We start from the raw sequence: 11863 nt of genomic DNA on the forward strand, positions 1-11863 counted from the left end.
TGCAAATTTGATAAACTTGCCCTTCATCCCAGCCATTGATAAAGATGTTGAATAGCACTGGGCCCTGCACTCAGATTAGAATTGTCCAAGCCATTGTATTCCTCATCGTCACTGTGTTTGGTGGACAGTGAAGAAAGCAGATAAGAAGAAAATTCATTCAAGATGTGTTGCTGGAGAAGGGTGCTGAGGGTAGCATGGACAGTCAAAGAGGCAAGCAAATAGGTCCTAGAACAAATCAAGCCTGGAATCTCCTTGGAAGCCAAGATGATCAAACTGAGGCTGTCATACTTTGCCCACATCATGAGAAGGCATGATGCTAGGAAAGGTAGAAGGCAGTAGAAAGAGAAGAAGACCCCACTCTAGTTGGATAGACTTTCCTTAGGGAGGCCATAGGCCTGAATCTACAAGACCTGAGCAGAGCAGCGGGAGGCACTGATGATAAAGAAAGCCCCCAAAATTCAGCACAAAAAGCCTCTAAGGGTGCAGCTACACTGTAGACACAATGCAGTTTGACACCAGTTTAAGTGCTGTAGCTCCATCCTATGGAATCCTGGGATTAGTAGTTTTATAAGGTCTTCAGCCTTCTCTGTCAAAGAGTGCTGATCCCTCACCAAACTACAAATCCCAGAATTCTGTAGGGGGGAGCCATGACAGTTAAAATAGTATCAAACTATTATTTCTATAGATGCACCCAAAAGGTCTTTGAAAGCCCTTTAAATATCACTTTAAAAGTAATACTGTAGTAAACGTATTTATTGCAACAGAACAAAAGTACCATTGTTCCAAAGCATGACTAACTGGCTAAAAGGTGGATTTTGGAAAGAAAGAAAAATCACTGGCGAGTTGGTGATCTTTCAGGGCAGTTGGTGACATCTGGATGGCACCCTTAATTCTTATCTCACAAAAAATATCCCTGTCATTTAAGACGGTGCATTGCTAATTAATTTTCCATTACACCCTTGACTTTCATATGGCTTGCATAAGCTCATCTGTAAGTCAATCCTTTTTACCCAAGATGTTTATTTCAGGAAGGTGTTCATTTCACATAGGAAAAAGCTTTTGACCTGACAATTACTGTTTTCGTTCAGCTTTATCCAAACTGCACTGGTTAGAAATTATTCTTGTACGCTCTCTCCTTTGTGCTGCAAACGCATCCAGTTGTCTCCATTGGTTTTAGTTCAAACATAGCAATGTCACTTGTCCCTTTTCTGAGTCTGCATCACTTAGATATTTCATTATCCTGTGCCATCTTCTTGAGCCCATGGCATGTTTCTGGCAATTATAAGCCACTTCTTGTGTGAATGCACTAAATAAGCTTTTGATTTATGATTCATCAGGATTTGTTGTTGTGTGGGACTGTGAACTATTTTTCTGTGTGGTTTTGATCTGTTTTTGTGATTGCTCTCACAACTGCTTCTAAAGTCACCTCAGGTACTTGCTGGCTCCAATGTTTCTAGAAAGCCAAGGGTAGAATCTACCCTTTTTGTTCTCTCTGCCTTTGCTTTCAAACTCCCTCTCTGGAAATGTGATATCCCCCCCCCCCAATAAATAAAACTGAAATGCTCTAACACAAGAGGGATACATTTTTAAAGTATATTCAGGCACTTTACTGCTTTGACACTAGACTAACAGTACAGAGAAGAAGACAGAGAAAAGGGGGAAACCTCCAGCAGAGTTGTGCTGGAGGACCTATAATTTCCTAGAGAAAACTTATTACTCAAGTCTGTGAATAATCAAAGCCACAAATGTGGGGAGCTGACTGTCCTTTATAGAGTGCTGAACCCGTATTGCAGCCAGTGCTTTCATCCAGGAGTGCTGCATATGAAAATGTAAGGAGGATGCCCTTACTGAAGCTACCTTAATAGACCTGCCATCTCTGAAAGACAAAAGGCAGCTGCAGAGAATGGCAGTTGCTGGTGTGTTTACCAATGAAGAGATTTGAGATAAGTGACGTAGTCATAACTCCCAATTAATCACATTCCTGGAATGAGAGGGTTGCTTAGGCCTGAATTGCTAACACTTTGTACTAATATTACACACCTTAAAAGTCAATAAGGACTAAGCAAGACATTTCTCCTGTATTACATGTATAATAAAGAATGATGTGTATTCCACAGCAATACCCAGAACTGTTTGAGCATTCCTATAGAACAGCAAGGATCAACAAAGAGATGCTGCCTTAGCACATTTCAACTGTGTTAACAGCAACATCCAAGAGAAAAACAGTAATATTATATCTCGGCTTGGCAGCAACAATGAGCACTGAAAACTGCAGTTCAAGAAGGTTGCAGATGAACTGGAAACGATTCAGAGAAGAGCTGCAGGGGAAAGATTGGAACAAAAAGACAAATGTTGTCCAGAGAACAGTAAGGGAAGTAGGGACATTTTTAAAATAATAATAATAAAATTTTTATTTATACCCCGCCCTTCCGAATGATCAGGGCGGCTAACAAAGTGCACCGAAGCGCAGACAGAGTACAAGGTTAAAAACAAACACAATATTATCAGTCATAAAAACAATAAAAACCCCCTTAGCCCAACCTCACGGCCACGAGAGAGGAGGGAGGCCCACAGGATGTCTTAGACGGGGAATGCCTGATTAAATAGGAAGGTTTTTAAGCCCTTCCTAAATTGGGCCAGGGTGGTGGATGAGCGGAGCTCCGTGGGCAGCGTGTTCCAGAGGGCTGGGGCAGCTGTGGAAAAAGATCTTCTGGCCGTAGCAGCCAACCTAGCCCCAGGCACCTTCAGGAGTTGCTGCCCGGATGTTCTGAGGGTGCGAGGCGGAATGTACGGGGAGAGGCGGTCCTTCAGGAATCCTGGACCCAAGCCATTTAGGGCTTTATAGGTAATAACCAACGCCTTATATTGTGCTCGGAAGCGAATGGGCAGCCAATGGAGATCTTTAAGCACGGGTGTTATATGGCTGGTCCTGGGAGCACCAGTGACCAGCCGTGCTGCCATGTTCTGCACCAGTTGCAGCTTCCGAGTTAGATATAAGGGTTGCCCCATGTAGAGTACATTACAGAAATCCAGTCTCGAAGTTACCAGAGCGTGTACAACAGTTTCAAGGTCCCTCTGGGCCAGGTATGGGCGCAGCTGGCGAATCAGCCGAAGCTGATGACAGGTGCTCTTGACTGTCGCATTCACCTGAGCAGTCAGGTGAAGGGAAGAGTCAAGAAGCACCCCCAGACTGCGCACGGAGTCCTTCACGGGGAGCGTGACCCCATTCAGGACAGGTGGAACCACCGTCATTCCTGGACCAGGGGAACCTATCACTAGTACCTCCGTCTTCTCTGGATTAAGTTTGAGTCGGTTTTCCCTCATCCAGCCCATTACTGACTCCAGACAGGCCACAAGGGAAGAGACGCCATCCCCGGTCACTGCATCAGTCGGAGACATAGAGAAAATAATTTGGGTGTCATCAGCGTACTGATAACCCCGCGCCCCATGTCTCCGGATGATCTCTCCCAGCGGTTTCATGTAAATGTTAAATAGCATGGGGGACAGAATGGCTCCTTGAGGGACCCCAGTTTTAAGGGCCCGCTCACTGGAGCACACGTCCCCCAGCTGCACCATCTGGGACCTCCCAGAGAGGTAGGAGCGGAACCACTGGAGCGCAGTGCCCCCGATTCCCACCTCAGCCAGGCGCCCCAGAAGGATACCATGGTCTATGGTATCGAAAGCCGCTGAGATGTCCAAGAGCACCAACAGGGACACGCTTCCCCTGTCAATGCCCAGACGGAGATCATCGACCAAGGCGACCATGGCCGTCTCAACCCCATGACCCGCCCGGAAGCCAGTTTGAAATGGGTCCAGATAATCCGTTTCATCCAAGACCCCCTGAAGCTGAATCGCAACCGCCCTCTCAATCACCTTCCCCAAAAATGGTAGCAGCGACACCGGCCGATAATTATTATGAACCAGGGGGTCAAGGGAGGGCTTTTTTAGGATCGGTCTTACTATGGCCAATTTAAGATCCGATGGAAATCGCCCATCCCTGAAAGATGTATTTATTATCCGGCGTAACAAAAGTGTCACCGCCGGTCCCCCCTGGGCCGCTAACCATGAGGGGCAGGGATCAAGAGAGCAGGTTGTTTTCCGAACACTTCCGAGGATCTTGTCCACATCCTCGGTACTCACCGACTCAAACTGATCCAGAATAATACAGTCTACGGAGGCTCCGGACACTTCTACCCTAGGTTCTGCGATAATGTCGGCGTTCAGACCTTCGCTTATACGAGAAGTTTTATCCACGAAAAAGTCGTTAAATAAGTCGCAGCAGGCCTTAGAGGGTTCAAGGATCTGGTTCAGGGCGGGAGGGAGCTGAGTTAGCTCCCTGACCACCCTGAACAACTCTGCTGGACGGGACTCCGCGGACGCAATACGAGCACCATAGAACGAATTCTTTGTTGCTCGTATTGCCTCTCCATAGTCCTCTAACAGTCGGTCTAGGAGAGTCTTGTCGCTTAAGCGAAGGTGTTTCCGCCAACGGTACTCTAGCCGTCGCAGAGCCCGCTTCCTCGCCCGGAGATCTTCCGTGTACCAGGGCTTGCGTTTGGAAGCGGGCCTGAGAGGGCGCTTGGGAGCGATTCTGTGTATAGCCCAAGAGAGACCGGTATTCCAGATACCGGTAAGGGCATCAACAGAGTCGCCGTCATTTCCAACCGTGAGCCCCTCTAAGGCTTCTTGGAACCTCTCAGGTTCCATCAGCCTTCGAGGGTGGACCATCCTAATCAGTCCACCACCCCCGGGGGGGATCTGGGTAGAAGCCTTGATTTTCGCCTCCACCAGGAAATGATCCGTCCATGACAAGGGGGAAATAACAGCTATTTCCACCCACGGATTTTCCGCCTCCGAACAGAAGACCAAATCGAGAGTATTACCTGCGCAATGCGTGGGACCCCGTATCAGCTGGGACAGGCCCATGGCCGCCATGGTCTCCATGAATTCCCGAGCCGCACCAGGTGGAACAGAGCTTGCCGTGAGGGAGATGTTGAAGTCACCCAGGACAAGAAGCCTGGGCGTCTCCAACATCAGCTCAGCAACAAGCTGTGTCAGCTCGTTAAGGGAGTCCGCTAATGCACGGGGTGGCCGATACACTAACAGAATCCCTAGACTGTCCCTAGCCTTTAGGGTCAGGTAAATACACTCGATATAGGTGGTCTGTCGGAGGTGGTTCCTGGTGAGGGGTACGGTGTTCCTATGCACCAAGGCGACTCCCCCCCCCCCGCCCACCTAACCTGCGCTGGTCCTTCACCGAGTACCCGGCAGGGAGGGCCTGAGCCCACACAGCATCCCCTTCAGGCCCCAGCCAGGTCTCGGTAATGCAAGCCAGGTCACACTTAGAGTCCTCCAGGAGGTCCTGGAGGATGTGGGTCTTGTTATTAATAGACCTGGCATTGCACAGGAGCAGCGACAGGGTTTGTGGCACGGTTGGAATGACCCTCAGGTCCTTCAGGTTGGGAGGGGGACAGGAAGGCGAGATAGATATGACGCATCTATCCCGTCTTCCCCTGGAACGAAAGTCCCTTCTCCCACCGCCATACCTCCCCCTGCCCCACACAACCTCAATTGGGGCTCCGCCCACCAAGATGTTGTCCCCGGCCCAGACATCCCCCGCATCTCTATCCCTCCCCCACCCTCCTATGGCTGTTAATGGAGCAGGGGCTAGCCACAATAGGCATTCCCCGCTCCTAAGGCTATTCTAGCCTCCTACACCCGCCACTATGCAGCTCGGAGAACCCCGGGAGAGGCCGCCCGGCGAAAGACGCAGCCCCAGCGACAGCAGGGTCGGTGGCGGCCGGTGGTCCCTTGCGCAAGGAGGCAAAAAAGAAAACCTCCTAGGCCGCTGCCCGAACGGAAGAGGGGCAAGCGGCAGCGTCTCTGGAGGGGAGCCGATTTTATAGGGCCGTTCTCACCGGCCCTGCCCCTCCGAAAATGCCGCTCCGGCGGCGAAAGAAAGGTCCTCCAGGCCGCTGCCAGGTGGAAGAAAGGCAAGTGGCGGCGTCTCCGTTGATGAGGCCGGGAGCCGGCTTTATGGGGCCGCTCTCACCGGCCCCACCCCTCCAGAAGCGCCGCTCCGGCGGCGAAAGAGCAGTCCTCCAGCCGCTGCCAGGTGGGAGGGAGGCGAGCGGCAGCGTCTCCTTTGAGGAGGCCGGGAGCCGGCTTTATGGGGCCGCTCTCACCGGCCCCGCCCCTCCAGAAGCGCCGCTCCGGCGGCGAAAGAGCAGTCCTCCAGCCGCTGCCAGGTGGGAGGGAGGCGAGCGGCAGCGTCTCCTTTGAGGAGGCCGGGAGCCGGCTTTATGGGGCCGCTCTCACCGGCCCCGCCCCTCCAGAAGCGCCGCTCCGGCGGCGAAAGAGCAGTCCTCCAGCCGCTGCCAGGTGGGAGGGAGGCGAGCGGCAGCGTCTCCTTTGAGGAGGCCGGGAGCCGGCTTTATGGGGCCGCTCTCACCGGCCCCGCCCCTCCAGAAGCGCCGCTCCGGCGGCGAAAGAGCAGTCCTCCAGCCGCTGCCAGGTGGGAGGGAGGCGAGCGGCAGCGTCTCCTTTGAGGAGGCCGGGAGCCGGCTTTATGGGGCCGCTCTCACCGGCCCCGCCCCTCCAGAAGCGCCGCTCCGGCGGCGAAAGAGCAGTCCTCCAGCCGCTGCCAGGTGGGAGGGAGGCGAGCGGCAGCGTCTCCTTTGAGGAGGCCGGGAGCCGGCTTTATGGGGCCGCTCTCACCGGCCCCACCCCTCCAGAAGCGCCGCTCCGGCGGCGAAAGAGCAGTCCTCCAGCCGCTGCCAGGTGGGAGGGAGGCGAGCGGCAGCGTCTCCTTTGAGGAGGCCGGGAGCCGGCTTTATGGGGCCGCAGCCGGCTTTATGTAGGAACAGCTAGAATAAAAGAAATGAGCGAGATTAGAAAGCCAAAGAGCATTTAGATATTTTAAAAGAATGACAAAAGGATGAGACAGGCTATTGGTGAACATTTGCAAAATGTAGGATAAAATGATAGGATGGGTTGAATATATATTCGGAAACAATAAGAGCAGCTCATCAAGGAACTGAATTTCCAGGAAGCTTGCACAGTTGTTTCTTTGAACATAGCCAAGCAAAGGTACCAGTCTGAGTTCTTTTCTACAGTAGAGGACAATCTGCTATGTCTAGTATTTCCTTCAAAAAAAGCAAAAATGGGGGATCATCCAATAAACTTCACAAAAGACGCACCTCAAGATTCTGAAATGATGGTTTGTTTATTAGCAAAAAAGCCTGACACATTTCATATCTGCAACAAAATAGTGAAGTGCATCCTCATCTTTTCTCCTCCTCGCCATGGTGTTTTTGTTTAATGAGCCATCCATCCCCTTTTCTAAAACAGTAAGAGATCAAGTAGGCCAAGCTGCTTTTTTATCTTACACCAGGTTTTCAATTTTTCTTTTGCAAATGACAAAACGTATCAGCATTTTGGGATAGCAAGGAACATGCTGAGACCTTTGGGGCAACTGGCACGGATGGTGTAGGTTCGGAAATATTTTATACTAGTGCATGCTTTATGGTTCATCCCAGCATGCTGATACCTCCCACATGTTTCACAGGGACCTTTCACACTAAACAATTATAGCACTATGATTTTATTTTAACTGTCATGGCAACAGCCTATGGAGTCTTAGGATTTGCAGTTTAGGGAGAGGTGTTTAAAATTCTCAGCCAGAGAGCTCTAATGCCTCCCCTGACTATAAACCACACAAAGGTGCTACAAGATCTCTCTGCGTACTGATTCTACAAATTAACACAGCTATATCTTTGAATATAAACCACATGATTCAAATGAATGCAAACATGACAGTTAAAGTAGGATCATGGCACTATAATTGTGTAGTATAAAACAGGCCGTAGTGGTTTTGTTTGGATATTGTTGACACTCAGCCATTTCAAATCCACAGTGGTTTCCCCTCCAAACACTGACATGAAACAGCTTTGCTTCCAAAATAAGATGAGACCGCATGTGTTCAGAATGGCTTGGTGGTATAATTGTGAGGATGGTTCTACAACTATTTGCAATTGTATTGCCCTGAGATTGTAAAGTATATGCATTAGAATTATCACAAGGGCCATCAAGTCCACTCCTATTTTTCCATGCAGGAACACACAATCAAAGCACTCCTGACAGATGGCTGTCCAGCCTCTGTTTAAAAACCTCCAAAGAAGGAGAATCCACCACATTCAGAGACAGCATGTTCCACTGTCAAATAGCTCTTACCATCAAGTAGTTTTTCTTAACGTTTTGTTGGAATCCCTTTTCCTTTAGTTTGAATCCATTGCTCTGTGTCCTAGTATCTGGAGCAGCAGAAAACAAGCTTGGTCCATACTCAGTATGACATCCTTTCAAATATTTAAACAAGGCTACAATGGCTGCATCTGCACTGTAGAACTAATGAAGTTTCACACTGCTTTCACTGCCATTACTCCATGCTAGGGGATCCTGGTGTTTGTAATTTGTTTTGGCATTACAGCACTCTGACAGAGAAAGCTAAATATCTCACAAAACTACCAGTCCTACAATTCCAATGAGCCTACAATAGCAATGAGACATGGCAGTTAAAGCAGTGTCAACCTGCATTATTTCTGCAGTGCAGATGCAGCCCATGTCACCTCTTAACCTTCTCTTCCCCAGGCTAAATATCCCTCTAAGCCATTTTCCCCAGGCTAAATAGCTCTCTAAGCCATTCTTCACAGAGCATGGTTTCCAGATCTTTTACCATTTTGGTTGCCCTCCTCTGTGCACATTGGGTCCAAACATTTTGTTTTCTCCACTTGTTATAGTAAGACAAGTCTGAGGCTTGTTCTCCCAAGTTCTCAGATGAATCTGTCCACAGATCAGTTGATCTGGAACAAAAGGTTCTGGTATTCTCAGTCTCCTCCCCCATCTCTCCATCTGTCACTTTCTCATAATCCATCACAGTTCACAATGCTTTTAAGATCTTTCTGTTCTTTTAGGGTAGGTTTTGCAGTGTGAGAGACAAACACGGCTCATTGTGAGACTGCTAATTTATGGTGTAGATTATTGACAGTCGGTGAGATTTGCCTTGTCTTTCTGCACCTTTTTTTTCTTTTGCATAATAAATAGTGAGTCGTTGCTATTTATTTCTTGTGCAGGATACAGACAGTTTCTCTCAGGTGGCACTTCTGCCGCGAACATTATGACATGTTTTTGAGCATACAATTATCATTCCCCCAAGACAATATATCTGTAACAGGCACAAGACATGTACATTTTTCTCTTTAACCTCTTGCTCTGTACGCCACTCATTTATCTTCTCTCGTGGACCAAAAACCTATTTAAAAAAACCTTGCTAGATTGCCACCATCTGGCTATTTAATCAAGCTGCCCAACTAACATATGATTTTATAAAATGAACTTATCATTATCTTGGAACTCAACCTGGTATGTATATTTCACATATAGGCTTTTTAAAAAAGGCAAGGCAGATGACTGTAAATTTGAAAAATGAAACCTAGCATTTTCTTTATGTTTCATCTCAAGAAGAATGAATACTTTGAAACACAACGCACGGCTTATAACATGGAGGAATAAGGATTCCATGAGTAAAAGCCATTCACACTGTTTGGTAGGGTATTCAGCAAAGCTTGGAAAGTTACTTTTCAAAAATAATCCATTCCACTACTCATTCTAGTCTAGTGTTTATAAAGTAACTCATATTTATGAAGTTATTCATTATCATGCTTTCAAAAAGTTAACTCATTATGTTACCATTTACACTGTTCATTGGTTTCCCATTACTTTTTGTTACTTTCTGGGGGGGGGGGGGGGACCTCAGAAATGATAGTGGCTTAAAACTCAAAAACATCCTGACAAAATTTCTGTGAACATGACCTTCAGAGTAACTTTTTGGAATAATTAGATACTGTTATTCCTTACACTAGTAGAGTAACTCAGCTCTTACTCATTAAATTGCTTTTAAAATATAACTTTGTTACATCCTTGTTACTCAAATGTAACTAGTTCCCAGTAACAACCTTGTAAAGTGTTAGACCCAAAAACTCTGGTTTAGAGAAAATACATGTTTCCAAAAAGGCCTTTGATCCCATTTAAAAATAGACTCTACAAGATATTTAGGGTCAGCAAGTCAGATGTTCCCCAAGCCCAGATAGTTAAGGACCAAAGTCAGGGCTTTAGGGATAGCCTCTGGTAACTTTATATAGGGGTGGTGGTGATGTCATAAAGTATGATACATTAACCATCAATAACAGTTGCTCAGAGCACTGTACTCAGAATTTTTTTAAAAGCACACAGTTATCTATTAAGTATGATAAAATTAAGTTTTCTGCATTAATAATAATAATAATAATAATAATAATTTGTTTTATTTATATACCACTATTCCAAAGATCATAGCGGTGAACAGCAAGTAAGCTAATTAGCAAGTAAGCTAATTTTGCCCCCAACAGTCTGGGTACTCATTTTAGCGACCTCGGAAGGATGCAAGCCTGAGTCGAGCTTGGGCCCTTTTGCTGGTCTTGAACTCGCAACCTTGTGGTTTCGAGTGAATGGCTGCAGTACAGGCATTTAACCACTGCGCCACCAGGGCTCCTTAAATATTGGAAAAAGCCACTGCATTAAATATTGGAAAAAGCCAACTTTCTTCAACTCCTTTTTTAACATATCCAGGGGTAGCCATGTTGGCCACATAGGAAAGTATAGTGCCATCCAAAATCCACAAAATAGTGATATTTTTTATTGGGTCAACCAAAATACACATTATACATGTTGAAAGCTTTTGATGTTCCATTTGCTTCTTCATCAGGCAAAGGTGTTAAAAATGATACAGGAGAAAGAAAGAAAGAAAGAAAGAAAGAAAGAAAGAAAGAAAGAAAGATGACATTGTTATCCATAGGCCTGCATTTGGTGAAGATGTGGTTATTGTCCTCAGTTCAGACGGTATAGATGGGTATTAATGCAGGTGGGCCACTCCTCCTTCTGGCCATGTGGCTACTGGAAGATTCAGTCTAGGAAATAAACTTTAAATTCCATTAGTGAGACAAAAAGCTACTGCCTTTGAGATCCACAAGCCCTTTTGTTAGGAAGAGAACACTGAATTTCCTGGGAAGCCTCCACACTTTTGCATCAGGAAAACCTTTAGATGTTGTTAAGGTAAAACATGCCAATGCAGTCCCAATTTAAAAGGAAAAAAATGTTTTACCTTTGTTTGAGGTAGAAACCTCAAATAGTAAAGTCCCGGTCCATTGGCTCTCTCTTTAGGATTCCCCTGTGGTGGCTAAAATGCAGTATCTTCATATCCAGAAAAAGTTTCCAGGAGTAGCCGTGTTGGCCAGTAAGCAAAGTACAGCATCATGCCAAATCCACAAAACAGTGACACCTGTATTGGACCAACCAAAATGCATAGTATACATGTTGCAAGCTTTCGAAGCTCCACTGGCTTCTTCATCAGGCAAAGGTGTTAAAAATGGAGCCTCACAAAGGATTCAAGACAATAGATATTTGTGGCTATGAAAGGCCAACCAATTGTTCTTTAATTGGCTGTTGTATTTTTGCTTCCAGGGATGGAGAGAGGGGCTTGTGGGGTTTCCTGCCTCGTGTGCCAAACTGACATCTTCTGCTTTGGTTCTTAATTTGCAGGAGTGAGGGTGGAGTGAGGGTTGCATTTGCTGCTGTGCCTCAGGCAGCAAAATGTCCTGCACTAGCCCCCAATACTTTCTGAAGCTGAAGTTGTGGGATGAGTGACAAAAAGCTGAAGCCCAGCCAAAACATGCATTCACTGATGAGCTGGATAAGACCTCAGTCCCAATCTATAAAGCTTTCTTCAGAAAACTATAAATTATGTAATTGCCCTCCACCTTCTCATTTTGTT

Source organism: Sceloporus occidentalis, unplaced genomic scaffold, assembly GCF_023333645.1.
Source record: "Sceloporus occidentalis isolate IW3139 unplaced genomic scaffold, rSceOcc1.0.p SCAF_1, whole genome shotgun sequence".
NCBI lineage: Eukaryota > Metazoa > Chordata > Lepidosauria > Squamata > Phrynosomatidae > Sceloporus > Sceloporus occidentalis.